This window comes from Lactuca serriola, chromosome 6 (assembly GCF_051521515.1).
Source record: "Lactuca serriola cultivar US96UC23 chromosome 6, Lser_US96UC23_V15, whole genome shotgun sequence".
Lineage (NCBI taxonomy): Eukaryota > Viridiplantae > Streptophyta > Magnoliopsida > Asterales > Asteraceae > Lactuca > Lactuca serriola.
Genome location: NC_136413.1, coordinates 193,796,093 through 193,815,787, shown reverse-complemented (window position 1 = coordinate 193,815,787; position 19,695 = coordinate 193,796,093). Strand labels below are relative to the sequence as shown.

Sequence of the window (19,695 nt, the reverse complement as noted above, 5' to 3'; positions counted from 1 at the left end):
GCCGGCCTTGGTGCCTTAGACCCTGTTGATATAGTGAGGATAACTCACCTCGAAACTGCCGACTGAACAGATAACCCGAACTGCTCCGATCACTGATACGATCTCCACCACTGGACAACCGCCAATGCACTGAACTCAAAACAACAATCAACAATTACCACAATGCCCCTGGAAACCACTGGTCAACCCTTGATCAAAGACAAGGTCAAAGTCAACCCCTGACTAACTCTACTCGCCGAGTCAACCCGATGACACGCCGAATCCCCATACTCAGAACTTCCCTCAATCCGCGACCAAACTCGCCGAGTCACCCCGAGACTCGTCGAGTTCAACAACTCTGAGTCCACTCGCACACAACTCACCGAGTCATCCCTTGACTCACCGATTCTCGACTCGACCAGAAAATATTGGGACTCTTCGACAAGACTCGCCGAGCCCAAGAACAGTGTGACATCCCCAAAATCACGGCCAGAAAAGACCGGTTTGTTTATGCTTTGTTTAAAAATCAGAGTTACATTTTAAATGAAAGTGTTGCGGAATTTGTCCCAAAACAAAAATATGATAAAGATTTATCAAAAGCATTTCCATAGAAATGTATTTCATTAAAAGACTCGGGATGTCATGTTCGTACAGATCAAAAGCATAAACAGTACAATATAAGCCTTACTACATTATTTCATATCTACATGCCTATATCCGTAATCCCTCGTCCAAAACATCACACCTATGCTCATGCGCCACTACCTGTAATACATAAAACTGAGTGGGTCAGGCTTGGGAGCCTGGTGAGCACATAGGGTTTTCAACCCACAATAAATAAGTTTATTAATTTCATCGATCAACAATAACCCGATTACCCGTTCCCGTTATCCTCACTTTACGTCCCTAAACACCTATCATAAGGGACCTAGCCTAAGGATCATCATCGGGACGGACACTACTGCTAAGGGGATTCCTCAGCAATAAATGTCCTAAAGGCAACCATGTGGGGGATGGAGTACACCAGTGAACATATCGTTCACAAACACCTACAGGTTGCGAGCCTGCTAGTGTTCCACTGGACTGTCTAGAAGAGTCCGTGGTCGTCATCCATACTCCGCTAGATGACAGAATCAACAACATCAACATCGAGGCCTCTCATCATTTTATCACACATCACCTATTGCATCTACCCATGTTTTACCCCAACATTTTCGTAGATATAAAATACATATACAGTTTAAATCATTGAAAACATGTATAACAACGTTCATCTAGCATAGATAGCAAGTATTCAGATAATATGCACACATAGCACGTAATTTATATAAAATACTTCATATCTATGTGTAAGTTGAAAGTAACTATGCACTCACTTGTTAAGGTGATGATTCCAAAATCGGGCAGCGCTTGCTTCTAACGATTCTATTTTCCTTCGACGAAACCTAGCAATATTATCGCTAAATTTTAGTCTAATATTTACCGTGACCAACTATTAGTCTTAGTATTATTATTATTATATAAGCGTTAAACAATATTTTCCAACCACTATGTACAGACATGGGCCAGACATAAAACACCGGAGGGCAGGACCATTTTGGCATATAGCACTTCTGAAATCCAACAACCCTATGCGGCCCTTTAAACCAGATTCCCCGTACCGCGAGTAGTTAAAAAAAAATATTATAACGACACTTATATAAGTTATAATAATAGCTCAAATATTTATTATAAGTTCATAATAACAATACTAATTTTAAATATAAGTTATATTAAAATAAGGTAAGCATAACTTACTTACAAGGGGGTTTTAGCTAGGAGTCGGGCTCTGCAGGGGCAGAACTTCGTCGCTGAATCTTTCTAAGAAAGATTCGTGCAGCGCTTCAGCGCTCACCTTACTATACTAAGCTACAGAAAGAGAAGTCGAATCACGAGGGACCGAAATGCTCGGGGGATAAGGAGAGAAAGACTCTTGAATCAAGAGAATGGTGCAAGAAATATGAGAGCCCAAGGCTCTTATTTATACTAATTGAATTTTCAAAAACCACCCTCCATAATTACTTAATGACCTTTTAGTTATATAAACAACTAAACACCCCTCTATAACACTATTATAAATGGATTTAATGATATTTGTACTAAACTAATGTCGAAAGAACTCAACATTAGTCTTATAATGACCGCATCGTCGATACCTTTCTAATGATATATACATATGTATATATATATATATATATATATATATATATATATATATATATATGTGTGTACGTATACATGATTTATACTTTATTTTAATACGTAAATATGCTATTATAATTTGTAACTCGTTCATACGAACTCCGTTTTTGACGTTCTTTATATCCACGCGTAGGTGAAGACGTACTCTACAACTTTCGTTTAGACTCCGTCGGCTAATTTTGACTTTATTTTTAAAGTTATATTTTTAACAATCGGGACAGGATTGGTCTGTTTAAAATCTCATAACTTCTTCATACGAAGTTAGATTTGGACGTTCTTTTTATCGATGTTCTTAGTTTAACATATTCTACGACTTTCGTTTAGATCACTAAGGCTAAATCTCGCTCTATCGTAAATTCACTATTCACGCTTCCCGGTATCGTGCCGGTTCTGTCCTGAAACTTCGACGGGTCATAACTTCTTCGTTATAACTCGGATTTCGGCGTTCCTTATATCCACGGAAACCTTGAGACATATTCTACAACTTTATGTAGAGATATCGGGATTATCTCACACTTTATTTTTGACGCTCATTTTTATTCTTTATTAATTATACATTTATAATTAAATAATAAACACATATAATTCACATAATACTCAAATATTTCATCTTTATTACTTCAAAAAGAGTTACAAGAGTTGACCTAGACTATTACATTGACAAAAATGCTTAGCCCTGAAACCCGGGCGTTACAAACAGACTCGCCGAGTCTAAGGCTATCTTCAACCTACTCGCCGAGTTGTTCATACAACTCGCCGAGTTCCAGGCAATCTTCAAGCAACTCGTCGAGTCCACCCATGTGACTCGCCGAGTACCACCGGTCTGAATCCATACAGAAGCACTCCAGGCCATGCAATTGCTCCAAAACATAGATCTAGCCTCCTACAACACATCCATCACGTAAAGTGGCAAACTTTACGTGAATCCAAAGAGATCTAGGCCATTTGCACATTGGGCTAGGGTTTGTGACATGATGGCTCCACTAAACACTCCAACACAGGGACTTTCATGCTCTCTTATCCTTCTCCATTCCAGATCTGAGGTAGCAACCTCAGATCTATCCTCTAGACTCCAGTTACTTCCAAAGACAAGCTCCCCACAAACCCCAAAATGAAGAAACAACATGACAACAACCCAAGAACAAGATATTACCTCCAAAGAACGTCCCAACTGCAATGAAATTCGAATCCAAGCAAATCCCCTTGCTCTAAGCCTCTCCTGCTCTAGAATCTCTTCCACAATCACCTCTCCAAGATTCAATTTGCTCAACAATGGTGCTTCTCCACGATTTTAGGGTTTTAGGGACTCAAGGGGGAATAAAGAGGCTGAGAGAGGGCTGTCATGTTCTTTATATAGGGCTCAACCCCGAGAATTAGGGTTTTCTCCACTCAGCGCCTACTCGCCGAGTCCATCTCACTGACTCGCCGAGTCGGCTACTTAACACGCGACCTAGTCGCGACTCTACTCGCCGAGTCCACCCATGGACTCGCCGAGTCACTCTTTCCCAATTTACTCTTTTAGCCCTTCTACTCTACTCTTGATATTTCGGGATGTTACAATCATCATGTTCACCATCAGTTTTCTCTTTAGAGAAAAACTGATTTTTGGAAAAGTAAAGAGATTGTATAAGAATTATAATGTAAGATTATAGATAGTCAACGTGTTTAATACACTTTGTGACTAACAAGCATCTATTCACGAGCCATAAAAGAACAACTGGCTGATATGTTTGGACATAGAATGTTTTCAAAATATTTAACAAGATTGTTCTTATTAGGAAATGTTACTTAGCGAGCTCACAATATATTTGTAGCGAAACTGATGATCATTTTGTTATAAAGGTTGAAAGTGTGGTTTGCTCGGTGCCGCAAGACTTTTGGTCATTTTAGCAATTTTGGTGATCATTTTGTTGTATATGTCCTTTTTCCCGTGTTTTCTTTGGCTATGGAGTGACTTTCTTTGGCAGATTTTCAGAGCTCAATGTGCAAATAAAGAAGGGTTTTGCCTAAGAAAATTATTTATTTTATAAAACAGTGGCTTAATCATATCTTTGCTTCTCGAGTAGATATCTTAAAAGTACAATGCTATGTATATGATGGATTAAGGACCCTACTTTGCCTTTTCATTGTTATATTCTTTGTATTCTTTCCATCTTTTTGCTAGTTATCTAATAAACTCTGGAGGTGTTGGGCTACAATGAATTTTTTAATACTTTTTAGTTTTTAAGAAAAAAACTCGAATTAAAAAAACTTCGTTCATATGCATGAAATTAAAGCTTTAGTTTAAACAAAAACTTCAAATCCGAAAGCTATTTCAAATAGCTTTTGAGAACTTTTAACTTTTATGTTATTTTACACATCTAAAAATCTTACAACTACTTTTTGCCGAAACTTCCACAAATAAAACTACAACTTACAGTTTTCAACTTCCAACTCACAATTGCTAGTTAGTTTTGTCAAACACGTTTTATTTCCATTTAAAAAATAGCTCAAGAGTTCGCATGGTTGTTAGGTGCTATATGGCTAAATAAAAAAGTAACATTATACTTTCGTTTATATGTGTATATGGTATCTTATTTTTTTTTTATTATATACCAATGACTTACAACTCAGCCACAACCTTGAATGAATTTCAATTCCCCAATGACATCGAAACTTCCTCATAATTCAAAAGAAACTCAAACACAAAACATACAACATCAACAACTCTTATTTTATTAAGAACCAGAAGGTTTTCACGTTTACTTACAAATCAAAACCTCACTACATCAACTCTCAACTCTCTACAAATCAACCTCACTACGGATCACTCAACTAATCTATACACTCTGTGAAGGAATGATTAAGAAACAGAAGAACACTATGAACCCTAAAGATGAGAGAAAGACGAAGGTATGCGTACAAAAAATATCTATCTGCTCTATCCTTACAAATCTTCTATCTTAATAAAAGAATAGTTTTATTCTCCTTTTGACATGTGTCATTTTATTAGACCTCTTAATTAATGCATGTTTTATTCTTCTTTTGCCATGTGTCACTATATTATGTCTACTAATTAATACTTGCCACATGTTAACCTATTGATTATTATTTTAAATTTTAAATTTTTCACTCTATCTGCATTAAATTAATAGCATTAAAATAAAAGTAATACAAATTATAAAGTGATATAATTTCACATATTTATTTAAAATCAATAATTATAGTTTTATATAACTAAAAAATCTCCTAATTAATAATTTATTTAAAATAATTGATTAATAACTTTGAATTTTCACTATAAAAGCTTAATTAATTTTGTAACCGTGGTTCCCACGGGTTATAAACTAGTATCCTATATATATATATATATATATATATATATATATATATATATATATATATATATATATATATATATATATCTTTGACAAGTTAAAATTGGGTCCTGATCAGCAATACGGGTCAAGTATAACCCGTGTGTACACATCTTTACCATAGTATCAAATCAGCCCAATAGTTATACAAATTGTTCACAATATATCCTCCTGCACAAATCATAACAAACACAACTATATATATATATATATATATATATAATTATAATAAATTAAATATCAAAGGATATTTAAAAGGATACATTGAATTATAAGTTTGTACTCTTTAAATCCTCATAACTCAACACCCCTCCGCAAACTTATAATTCAAACAATCAATTCAACATTTATTCTTAAGCAGATCAACCATCCCTAGACTTTTACAAATCCAGTCATGTTGAACAACACCCAACTATTTGGTAAAAATATCCGCCAGATTAAAATCTGAACTTACCTTATGAACATTAACAACACCTTTAGACACTCTGTCCCTTATAAAATGAGTGTTCACATCAAAATGTTTTGTTTTTTCATGAAATACTGGGTTATGAATAAGCTTTATAATAGATTCATTGTCACAAAATATAGAAACAGGTGTTAGATCTTTCAATCCAACATCAAACAATAACTTCAGAATCCACATAATTTCACACGAAATTACACCAAGTGCCCTATACTCAGACTCAGTAGAGGACCTAGAAACAGTATCTTGTTTCTTACTTTTCCAAGACACAATAGTATCACCAAAAAATACCACATAACCTGTAACTGACCTTCTGGACACTAAACACTTAGCCCAATCAGCATCAACAAAGCCTTTTAAAATTAGATTACCTTTTTTAATAGAAAACCCCTTCCAGGATTTAACTTCAAATATCTAAGTAATCTAATAGCAATATTAAAATGAGATTTCCTTGGTGAATGCATAAATTGACTCAACACCTGTACAACATATGATATATCTGGATGAGTAATAGTCAAATAAATGAGTTTTCCAACCTACTTCTGATAAAGTACAACATTTTGTATAAGCACATCTTTACTATCAATGCCCTCTCCTTTAATTACTACATTACAATCCAAAGGAGTTTTAAATGGTTTATAGCTTAACATACCAAATTTGTGTAACAACTCCATACAATATTTCCTTTGACACAAACATACTCCTTTATCAATATCTATAACTTCAATTCCCAAAAAGAACTTTAGGTTGCCTAAATCTTTGATTAAAAACTTAGATTTCAAAAAACTTTTAACCTTATTAATCTTTTCATCACAATTATCACTTAGAATTATATCATCAACATATACAAGTAATATAACAATAGTACCGTTATTCATTTTAACAAACAGTGAAAAATCATTCATACTTTGAACAAATCCAAACTCAAGCAAAAAACCACACAATTTCTCATTCCATTTTCTGGGAGCTTGTTTTAGCCCATATAGAGACTTTAGTAACTTACAAACTTTGTTACTATTCTTTTCATTATATCTAGGTGGTAAGATCATATAAACATCCTCATCCAATTCACCATACAAAAATGCATTATTTATATCTAATTAATATAGATTCCAATTAAAATTAACTGCAAGAGATATAACAATTCTAATTGAAACCATTTTTGCAACAGGTGAAAAAGTTTCATCAAAATCTATTCCTTCTCTTTGGTTAAAACCTTTAGCAACAAGCCTTGATTTATATCTCTCTACTTCACCATTAGATTTATACTTTATCTTATACACCCATTTGCAACCAATAGGCTTTCTATCAGCAGGTAAATCACAAATTTCCCAAGTATTATTTCTATATAGAACTTCAATTTCTTCATTTATAGCATTTACCCAATTAGGATCTAAGGATGCATGATAATAAGATTGTGGTTCTACTGATTTGTTTAAATTTGTTGTAAAACATTTGTTATCAAAACTAAGAAAGGAATAATTAACAGACCTTTCTATTCCATATTTATATTTTCCTTCTATAACAAAACCATTAAAATTTTGAGGAAATCTAGACTCACGAGTAGATTTTCTAACACCTACAATCTGTGAATCAGAAACAGAATTATCAATATTAAGATTTTCCTCAGAACTATTAGTGAGATCCAATGTAACAGTTTCAGGTTGCGAACCAGAAGTTTCACAACCAAGAGTACCTTCCTGATAAGATATAGTTGTATCTAAACTAGAACTACCATTAATACCTGTCACAACTGTAAATTTTGAGCCATGTAATCTATATATTCAAGTTAATGTGAATCAAAAACTTCAATCAAATACATCATGCAAGCACTACAAATAGTCATCAAACAATTGGAGACCCTAGAAGCTCTTGTTAAGTCTATTTTAGACTAGAACTTCCTTATTGGATCCCAATGGACCAATAAGCTTCCAATTGGACTATCATGGGCTTAGAACCCTAATTGGGCTCTAATTGGACCCACACTTATTTATTTTAACATTTTAGGTCATGTTGGGCCTATAATGAAATGAATTGAAAACTTTGAGCCATGAATAACCTAAACTAGTCCAATAAAAATATAAAAATCATACTACATTCTTTTAAGCATAAAACACACTCTAACTAACTCAAACATTGGGCTTAAGGGCCAAAAGGCCCAAAAATCTTTTTTTTCCTTCACATTCTCGGCCCAAAGGCCCAAACCCAAGAAGATAAGGGAGAGTTGACTTAATGCATGCCACCTCATTATTATCCAAAGGATATCCATGCAATATTTCCCATTCCTCCATGCACATCACTTCAAAATCACTTCTCCCTTCTCTCCTCTCTCACTCTCGGCCATACACACATACACCCACCAAAAATCTCTCAAACACTCTCTAGATCACTCAAGAACATCTCTCCCCCTCCATCCAAAATCTCGAAAATTAGGAAGCATTCAAGAAGGTTCTTCCACAAAAATCAACATCTAAGGTAAAGTTTTGCTTGGATCTATGATTTGTATTCCTTATTTATCAAACATCTCTTCCTAATCCATGCAAAAATCATGATCTTGCACTCTAGAAACCCCCATAATCTCGAAAAGTTCATCAAGGAGTGCAAAGGCCAAAAATCACTTCATTTCTTCCAATCTTTCTTCAAAAACCGAATCAACACCCCAAGGTGAGCTTCATACCCCCTATTTTCTGTTTTTATGAGTTTTGTGGGGGGGGGGGGAATACAAGTGAAAGTGTAGATCTATATGTGTTTTGTATGCCTTGTATGATTTCCATGCTTATATGTATGCTTTTATGTGTTTTTATGTTGGATCTAGCCTTAAAACCCATCAAAACCGAGATATATCTTGTGTTAAATGATTTTAGCTTCAAATATATTTCTAAACACAAAGTGCTTCAAGAAAAATGGCTAAGTGGTTTAGTAATAATTTTCTTTGGGTTAAAAACACAAATTTTGGGCCTAAAATGTGAAAAATGCAAAAATAAGGGCCCAAATTGACATTTCACAGATTCTGATGGATGAAGTGTGCCAAAACAGTTTCCATAAATAAATTTCTGGAAATATACTCATTTAGGGGATTAAAAACATAAATTCCAAGCTTAATGGGCTAAAAATGAAAATTTCGGCCCAATAAGGCCCATTATGCGAATTTTTCTGTTTTGGAGGGCCAAAACTGTAACTTTCTGTAAAACAGTGGACTATAAGTGTTCCAAATCCTTTTCAAAGGTTTAAAATGCTTTTTAAATTTAAAAAGGACCAAAGTTGCAAAAATTTTCCAATTTGGGCCAAAATTGTCAAAGTTGCGAAAAGAAGGGATTAAAACCGAGAAAACTGCATTTTCAAGGACTTAAACTGTTTTTATGAAAAATATGTTGAAAAATATTAATTTCAATAATTTTTGGTGTTAAAATGTCAAGAAAAATAGTTTAAGGGCCAAACCGGGAAGTATTTAATAAAAAGGGTTGAAAATGTAAATTTTACAAATAATGAGGGGCTGAAAACAGGAATATTTCAAGGCTAGTTCAATATACACAATTTGATTAAATAATGGCACCGCGACTATCGACGAAATACAATACATTACAATACCAAAAATCGTTGTTAAACGAATTGGCTCGGTCTCGAGCCAATAGAATTCTACAACTACTAACACTACGACACTACGATTCATACAAGTAACGTTTGGTAATACATATACATGCGAGTGTGCACAGACGTCTACGCACCATCTTTGGGCCCCACAAGTGTAAAATCTTGTTCGTTGAGCCTAGCTAGCCCAATGACCTGATCTTAAGGCCCGAAGACATTTTTTTTACGGAGTGTTGGGTTTTACCGATCCGACACAACGTAAATGGACTTTCAATGGCTTGTATACTACTGGTCCCCAAGGGTCCTTTGGTATTGCTAGTAAAGTCTACATTTCATGCGAGGCGGGTCGGGGACCCCTCGTACATTTTATCCCCAACCGGCTAATGGAGTTACCGGGGTCTTCGTGACCTCTTTCTCTTCGGATGTGGGACTACACCTAGTCAGGGCGATTGGATAACGCGATTAGTACTGACGACGCCTTCGGAGTCGTTAGTATAACTATAAACTGGGCGTTTGTGTAACGCGGGTTTGTAGTAAATAATCCTGCTCGAGAACCTTCCAACGTCGCCTGGGACTGACACTATACGCTATGCAATGGTTTCAATGTAACATCACGTAATTCAAGGAACTAGGAGAACATCGGGTTTTCCTAGGGTTTTCAATACTTACAAATTTGAAATGCATACATTTTCAATGAACATTTTTTTTACAAGTGTAGAAACAAACAAGCATACCTATGGATCTTCACAAATGTCTTCAAAAGCTTATCTTTTCAGAAAATATCGGATTTTCTGGTGGTTTTTCAAACAATACAAACATTCGATTTCAAACACTACTTATGAACTCACCAACATTTCATATGTTGACGTTTTTCAAAATACTTGTATTCTCAGGGAACCAGTGAATCAAGGGAAATCATATTCAGTGACGGTTGTAGTTTATTTTTGTATGGATTGAACAAATTAATTTTTGGGAAATGTAATGTTTAAACAATGTATGATATGTAAACACTACTGGTTGTACTATGTTGATGAATGGTGACGAATGTTGTTATGTTTCATATATATTCAATGTTATGGTATTCAATTGAGTCACGACAGCCCCCGGACGTTTCCGCCGTCTGGTTCGGGGGTGTGACAGGTTGGTATTAGAGCTTTGTTTATAGTGAACTAGCATGTCAAGCCATACATTGATATGCAACTATAAACCAAAAAGAGGGACTAACATAACTCTGAACAGAACAAGTAAATAAAACACACTTGCTTGCATTAGGAATAAAGATCCAACGCTGAATCAAACACAATAACACTGGTATCTCAGTTAATTCGGGACTGTTCTTAGTGATACCAAGGAGTGAATGTAGCCTGATCAACTACATTCTCTCCAAGGTAAAATTAACACACGTCTTGATGAGATCGGGATAGCCAGGGAACCTAACACTATACCTTTTATCACCCAAAAGGAGAATGTTTGCTTAGTATGTATGATATACATAGCATCCTAGGATAATGTAGCATATTTACGTACTCGCGCAGACAGCATGGCTGGCTTTCATCACCCGGGAGACCCCTACTTCCCTAATCAGGGAAACAACGGGTGGCTAGAGGAGGAGGAGGAGCCCGAGGAGGAGCAGCAGGGTATTCAGTTTCATCAGGCCTTAGTAGCTCACGGGATGCTTGTGGATGAGCCAGGAGGGAATCCAGGCGAAGCACACGATGTCGGACCCGACGAATACGTAGACACTGACTACGAATTTGGAGAGCTCGACGATGACGACGAAGACGGCCGGGTCGGGGACCAGGACCCCATCCCGCCATGCGAGGACGAGGCACAACCAGATCACCCTGCCCCACCAGCGAACCCCCCAAGAGAGAACCGTTCCCTCGAAGCTGAGATCGCCGCACTGCGACAACAGCTGTATGCGATGGAGGCTCGGGCAGTGCAAGCAGAGCATGAGAGGGATGAGGTTATAGGAGACATGGCAGAGATGGCGCAGCTACTGGCACAACATTTCGGCATATGACTTCGGCACCACCTCCTGACGCAGCCCAACGCGGATAGGGATAGACTTATCATAGTAGGTTATTAGGAACTATGTTATGTACTCCGGCTCTATGTTTAAGTGACTACACTACTCATGGAGCCGTTATGCTGTCGGATTAGTGTTACTTATGTATGCTCCTACGAGCAAATTTTCTTGTACTAAATGCGGATAATATTAATAAACTTTTGTGTGTTTTGCTAAATTATTCTCAGTTGCTATGTGTTGAGACATTATGATTGCATGTTTGATGATAGTAATGTTTAGGTTCGCACCATACACCTAGTTAGTAGAGTCGCCACCTCACGGAAACCACGTACACTCAACATCTTTCCGTTTCATGACAGAAAGATGCCTCGCCCAGCTACTCGCGGAAATCCCGAACCAACCCCGCCGGAAGTTGACTCCACTGCTTTCCAGGCAGCCGTGTCTGCTGCAGTCACAGCGGCTATGGCACAACTTCACCGAGGGAACAACGGAGGAGGTAACGGGCAAGGATCCGGAAGTTCGAACAACGGGACGAACCAAGGACTCACTAAAACGTGCACCTACAAGGATTTTGCGAACGCTAAACCCCGAACTTTCAACGGTACCGGAGGAGTGATCGCCCTAAAGCGATGGATCGAGAAGGTAGAGTCGGTATTCGAGATATGCGAGTGCCCCGAGCAGATGAAAGTGAAGTTCGCGGCCTGCACTTTTGTGGACCAAGCACTCACTTGGTGGAATGGTCATGTGGAAGCTATGACACTCCCTGTCGCCAACTCTATTCCCTGGGCAGAGATGAAAGAGATGTTGACGGCTGAGTACTGCCCCCGAGGCGAAATACAGAAGATGGAGCAGGAACTATGGAATCTCACGGTGCAGAATGGGAACATCGATGCTTACATATCGAGATTCAGCGAACTATCTCTGTTGTGCCCGGGTATGATCACATCAGAGGGAAAGAAGATTGAACGATTCATTTGGGGACTGACATCCCCCATTCAAGGGAATGTGATAGCTGCGAACCCTGAAAATTTTGACAGTGCGAAGAGATTGGCAAAGAGGCTGTATGATCATAACCACAAAAAGGGCGAGAAACCGGTAGAGACTGAGAAGAAGAAGGAGAGTGATGGTAAGAAAGGATGGAACAACAAGAGGAAGGGGCGCCAGGGTCCCGAGACCTCTAAAAAGCAGCAAACGGTGGCAGTTCACGCTGTCACTGCGCCGGTACCAGTCACATCACATGCTCCAGCCTCAGCTGCTTCAAATACTTCAAGACCCTATTCCGGTAATCATCCCAAATGCAACAAGTGCGGTTTCCATCACCAAGGAGAATGTAGGGAGTTCCATTGCACCAGTTGCAACCGAAGGGGACACACTGCAAGGTTCTGCAGGACTTATCCTTCTCAGAACCAGAGTCAGGGAAACAACCAGAACAACAACAACAACCACCGCAATACCAACAACACCAATGCCGGCGGCAACAACGCAGGGCCTAGCCACACCTGTTTCGGGTGTGGAAGGACGGGACATTTCCGTCGAGACTGCCCTAACAACAACAACAACTCAGGAAACAGAGGAGCAGGAAGAATGCTGACTATGGGTCAGAGTGATGCAGTTCAGGACCCCGCAGTTGTGACCGGTACGTTCCTCCTAAACCACACTTATGCATGCATCTTATTTGATACCGGAGCGGAGCGAAGTTTCGTAAGCGAGAAGTTTAAACATTTATTAAAACAACAACCCCAAAAGCTAAATGAAACCTATACGGTGGAAATGGCCAATGGGAAGACCGAATCCACTAGGGAAATCTACACTGGATGTACCCTAACCCTTAACCAACACGTCTTACGAATAGATCTGATGCCAGTGTCAATTAGGAGTTTCGATGTGATTATCGGCATGGATTGGTTAAGCCCCCACCATGCTGAGATTTTGTGCCACGAGAAGGCCGTTCGCCTTCGTCTCCCGAATCACGAAACCCTAGTAATTTACGGAGACAAACCTAGCACGAATCTTCGTCTTATCTCGTGCATCAAAGCACAAAAACATCTGCGAAAGAACAACTTAGCGTTCTTGGCCCACATAGTGGACAAGGCCAAAGAAGAAATTAACATCCAAGGCATTCCGGTAGCGTGTGAATTCCCGGACGTGTTTCCTGAAGATCTTCCAGGAGTACCCCCAGAGAGACAGGTTGAGTTCCGAATCGACCTCGTCCCAGGAGCAACTCCTCTCGCTAAATCACCATATCGATTGGCACCTGCTGAAATGCAGGAATTGTCCAGCCAACTCAGTGAGCTTCTGGACAAGGGATTTATCCGACCTAGCTACTCGCCATGGGGAGCTCCGGTGCTCTTTGTCAAGAAGAAGGACGGATCTTTCAGAATGTGCATCGATTACAGAGAGTTGAATAAACTCACTGTTAAAAACCGCTACCCACTCCCACGAATCGATGATCTATTCGACCAGCTCCAAGGAGCTAGCTATTTTTCTAAAATAGATCTACGGTCCGGATACCATCAACTCAAGGTCCGAGAAGAAGATATTCCTAAAACCGCTTTCCGAACCCGCTATGGACATTATGAATTCGTCGTAATGCCCTTCGGTCTAACAAATGCACCCGCCGCATTTATGGACCTAATGAACCGAATCTGTCGACCGTTCTTGGACAACTTCGTCATTGTGTTTATCGATGACATCCTCGTCTATTCTCGAAGCAAAAAGGAGCATGGCCAACATCTCCGACAAGTCCTAGAAACGCTGCGATCGGAAAGGCTTTACGCCAAACTCTCTAAGTGTGAGTTTTGGCTACGGAGCGTGAATTTTCTAGGTCACGTAGTTAGCCAAGATGGAATTCATGTGGATCCCTCTAAGGTCAAAGCTGTGGAAGGATGGGCAACTCCGACTACGCCCACAGAAATTCGTCAGTTCTTAGGCCTAGCAGGCTACTATAGGAGATTCATCCAAAACTTCTCTAAAATCGCCAAGCCACTTACCTTACTTACGCAAAAGGGTGTGCCATTCAAGTGGACAGACCGACAAGAGATTGCGTTTCGAGCCTTGAAGCAAGCTCTTTGTAGCGCTCCTGTACTATCTCTACCCGAAGGAACGGAAGATTTTGTAGTTTACTGTGACGCGTCAAATCAAGGCTTAGGTTGCGTTCTCATGCAACGTGGAAGAGTGATAGCATATGCGTCCCGTCAACTAAAGACGCACGAAGTAAATTACACAACCCATGACCTAGAACTGGGAGCTGTGGTCTTCGCCCTAAAAATTTGGAGGCACTACCTGTACGGTACAAAGTGCACCATCTTCACAGACCACAAAAGCCTCCAGCACATCTCGAATCAGAAGGAGCTGAACATGAGACAACGAAGATGGGTGGAGTTGTTAAACGACTACGAATGCGAGATCAAGTACCATCCAGGCAAGGCCAACGTGGTAGCTGACGCATTAAGTCGGAAGGAGTACACAAACCGCCGTACGAAAACGCACTCGATAACCATTCAGTCTCATCTGACCGCTCAAATTGCATCAGTCCAGGCAGAGGCTATGAAAGCGGAAAATAGAACTAGCGAGGCATTACGCGGAATGGAGAAGAACCTGGAAGTCAAAGAGAATGGGGTATACTACTTCATGAACCGTATTTGGGTTCCAAAAATCGGAGGATTCAGGGAGATCGTTATGAAGGAAGCCCACAAGACACGATACTCCATTCACCCTGGTTCGGACAAGATGTATTTGGACATTAAGCAGCACTATTGGTGGCCTAACATGAAGGCGGAAATCGCAACTTATGTTAGTAAGTGCCTTACGTGTGCCAAAGTAAAAGTGGAATACCAGAAACCTTCCGGATTGTTACAGCAACCGGCAATCCCTGAGTGGAAATGGGAGGGGATTTCTATGGACTTCGTGACCAAGCTGCCCAAGACGTCGGACGGTCTGGACACCATATGGGTAATAATCGACCGACTGACGAAATCTGCCCATTTTCTGCCGATCAAAGAGTCCTTCAAGATGGAGAGACTGACGCGTTTGTACCTACGAGAGATTGTAAGACTTCATGGAGTGCCAAAATCTATCATCTCGGATAGGGACAGTAGGTTCACGTCACGCTTTTGGCAGTCGCTCCACAAGGCCATGGGAACTCATCTTGATATGAGCACCGCGTATCACCCACAAACGGACGGTCAAAGCGAACGAACCATTCAGACGCTTGAAGACATGCTTCGTGCATGTGTGATAGACTTCGGAAAGTCTTGGGATACCCACCTACCGTTGATCGAGTTTTCATATAACAATAGTTATCATTCGAGCATTAAGGTGGCCCCTTTCGAAGCACTGTACGGGCGTAAATGTAGATCACCGTTATGTTGGACTGAAGTAGGTGACACCCAGCTAGCAAGAACACATACGTCAAACAGGGTATTAACGGGACCGGAAATCATTCGCGAGACCACAGAAAAGATTGTCCAGATCAAAGCTCGATTACAGGCATCGCGTGACCGGCAAAAGAGCTATGCTGATAAACGGCGAAAGCCCTTAGAATTCCAAGTCGGTGATCGAGTATTGTTAAAGGTCTCACCCTGGAAAGGGGTTATACGTTTCGGAAAACGGGGAAAGCTGAACCCGCGATACATTGGACCTTTCGAAATCGTCGCCCGAATAGGTCCAGTAGCATACAGACTACAACTACCCGCAGAGCTAAACGGTGTACACCCCGTGTTTCATGTTTCTAATCTGAAAAAGTGCCTATCAGATGAAACCCTTGTCATTCCTCTTGACGAAATCGAAATCAATGAGAATCTCCTGTTCGTCGAAGAGCCAATCGAAATCATGGACAGGGAGGTGAAGCGTACTAAGCAGAGTCGCATCCCGATCGTGAAGGTACGGTGGAACGCAAAGCGTGGGCCAGAATTCACGTGGGAACGCGAAGATCAAATGAAGCAAAAGTACCCTCACCTATTCTAGCATTCTCAAATCTAGCTTTCAAACAGAATTTCGGGACGAAATTCCCTCTAACGGGGGGATGATGTCACAACTGTAAATTTTGAGCCATGTAATCTATATATTCAAGTTAATGTGAATCAAAAACTTCAATCAAATACATCATGCAAGCACTACAAATAGTCATCAAACAATTGGAGACCCTAGAAGCTCTTGTTAAGTCTATTTTAGACTAGAACTTCCTTATTGGATCCCAATGGACCAATAAGCTTCCAATTGGACTATCATGGGCTTAGAACCCTAATTGGGCTCTAATTGGACCCACACTTATTTATTTTAACATTTTAGGTCATGTTGGGCCTATAATGAAATGAATTGAAGACTTTGAGCCATGAATAACCTAAACTAGTCCAATAAAAATATAAAAATCATACTACATTATTTTAAGCATAAAACACACTCTAACTAACTCAAACATTGGGCTTAAGGGACAAAAGGCCCAAAAATCTTTTTTTTCCTTCACATTCTCGGCCCAAAGGCCCAAACCCAAGAAGATAAGGGAGAGTTGACTTAATGCATGCCACCTCATTATTATCCAAAGGATATCCATGCAATATTTCCCATTCCTCCATGCACATCACTTCAAAATCACTTCTCCCTTCTCTCCTCTCTCACTCTCGGCCATACACACATACACCCACCAAAAATCTCTCAAACACTCTCTAGATCACTCAAGAACATCTCTCCCCCTCCATCCAAAATCTCGAAAATTAGGAAGCATTCAAGAAGGTTCTTCCACAAAAATCAACATCTAAGGTAAAGTTTTGCTTGGATCTATGATTTGTATTCCTTATTTATCAAACATCTCTTCCTAATCCATGCAAAAATCATGATCTTGCACTCTAGAAACCCCCATAATCTCGAAAAGTTCATCAAGGAGTGCAAAGGCCAAAAATCACTTCATTTCTTCCAATCTTTCTTCAAAAACCGAATCAACACCCCAAGGTGAGCTTCATACCCCCTATTTTCTGTTTTTATGAGTTTTGTGGGGGGGGGGGGGGGAATACAAGTGAAAGTGTAGATCTATATGTGTTTTGTATGCCTTGTATGATTTCCATGCTTATATGTATGCTTTTATGTGTTTTTATGTTGGATCTAGCCTTAAAACCCATCAAAACCGAGATATATCTTGTGTTAAATGATTTTAGCTTCAAATATATTTCTAAACACAAAGTGCTTCAAGAAAAATGGCTAAGTGGTTTAGTAATAATTTTCTTTGGGTTAAAAACACAAATTTTGGGCCTAAAATGTGAAAAATGCAAAAATAAGGGCCCAAATTGACATTTCACAGATTCTGATGGATGAAGTGTGCCAAAACAGTTTCCATAAATAAATTTCTGGAAATATACTCATTTAGGGGATTAAAAACATAAATTCCAAGCTTAATGGGCTAAAAATGAAAATTTCGGCCCAATAAGGCCCATTATGCGAATTTTTCTGTTTTGGAGGGCCAAAACTGTAACTTTCTGTAAAACAGTGGACTATAAGTGTTCCAAATCCTTTTCAAAGGTTTAAAATGCTTTTTAAATTTAAAAAGGACCAAAGTTGCAAAAATTTTCCAATTTGGGCCAAAATTGTCAAAGTTGCGAAAAGAAGGGATTAAAACCGAGAAAACTGCATTTTCAAGGACTTAAACTGTTTTTATGAAAAATATGTTGAAAAATATTAATTTCAATAATTTTTGGTGTTAAAATGTCAAGAAAAATAGTTTAAGGGCCAAACCGGGAAGTATTTAATAAAAAGGGTTGAAAATGTAAATTTTACAAATAATGAGGGGCTGAAAACAGGAATATTTCAAGGCTAGTTCAATATACACAATTTGATTAAATAATGGCACCGCGACTATCGACGAAATACAATACATTACAATACCAAAAATCGTTGTTAAACGAATTGGCTCGGTCTCGAGCCAATAGAATTCTACAACTACTAACACTACGACACTACGATTCATACAAGTAACGTTTGGTAATACATATACATGCGAGTGTGCACAGACGTCTACGCACCATCTTTGGGCCCCACAAGTGTAAAATCTTGTTCGTTGAGCCTAGCTAGCCCAATGACCTGATCTTAAGGCCCGAAGACATTTTTTTTACGGAGTGTTGGGTTTTACCGATCCGACACAACGTAAATGGACTTTCAATGGCTTGTATACTACTGGTCCCCAAGGGTCCTTTGGTATTGCTAGTAAAGTCTACATTTCATGCGAGGCGGGTCGGGGACCCCTCGTACATTTTATCCCCAACCGGCTAATGGAGTTACCGGGGTCTTCGTGACCTCTTTCTCTTCGGATGTGGGACTACACCTAGTTAGGGCGATTGGATAACGCGATTAGTACTGACGACGCCTTCGGAGTCGTTAGTATAACTATAAACTGGGCGTTTGTGTAACGCGGGTTTGTAGTAAATAATCCTGCTCGAGAACCTTCCAACGTCGCCTGGGACTGACACTATACGCTATGCAATGGTTTCAATGTAACATCACGTAATTCAAGGAACTAGGAGAACATCGGGTTTTCCTAGGGTTTTCAATACTTACAAATTTGAAATGCATACATTTTCAATGAACATTTTTTTTACAAGTGTAGAAACAAACAAGCATACCTATGGATCTTCACAAATGTCTTCAAAAGCTTATCTTTTCAGAAAATATCGGATTTTCTGGTGGTTTTTCAAACAATACAAACATTCGATTTCAAACACTACTTATGAACTCACCAACATTTCATATGTTGACGTTTTTCAAAATACTTGTATTCTCAGGGAACCAGTGAATCAAGGGAAATCATATTCAGTGACGGTTGTAGTTTATTTTTGTATGGATTGAACAAATTAATTTTTGGGAAATGTAATGTTTAAACAATGTATGATATGTAAACACTACTGGTTGTACTATGTTGATGAATGGTGACGAATGTTGTTATGTTTCATATATATTCAATGTTATGGTATTCAATTGAGTCACGACAGCCCCCGGACGTTTCCGCCGTCTGGTTCGGGGGTGTGACAGGTTGGTATTAGAGCTTTGTTTATAGT

The 19,695-nt window shown here is 39.1% G+C and overlaps 1 long non-coding RNA gene across 2 annotated transcripts; it reads right to left on the bottom strand.

Moving 5' to 3' along the window:
• Positions 1 to 600: 600 nt before the first annotated feature.
• LOC145059414 (uncharacterized) lies at positions 601 to 1,953 on the bottom strand. Of its 2 annotated transcripts, none has more exons than XR_013686771.1 (3): positions 1,777 to 1,953; positions 1,356 to 1,424; positions 601 to 744 (listed from the first exon to the last, which is right to left on the bottom strand). It is a non-coding gene; the product is annotated as an uncharacterized LOC145059414 (long non-coding RNA). The 2 variants fall into 2 exon arrangements; XR_013686770.1 differs by having other exon boundaries at positions 1,781 to 1,953.
• Positions 1,954 to 19,695: the final 17,742 nt, after the last annotated feature.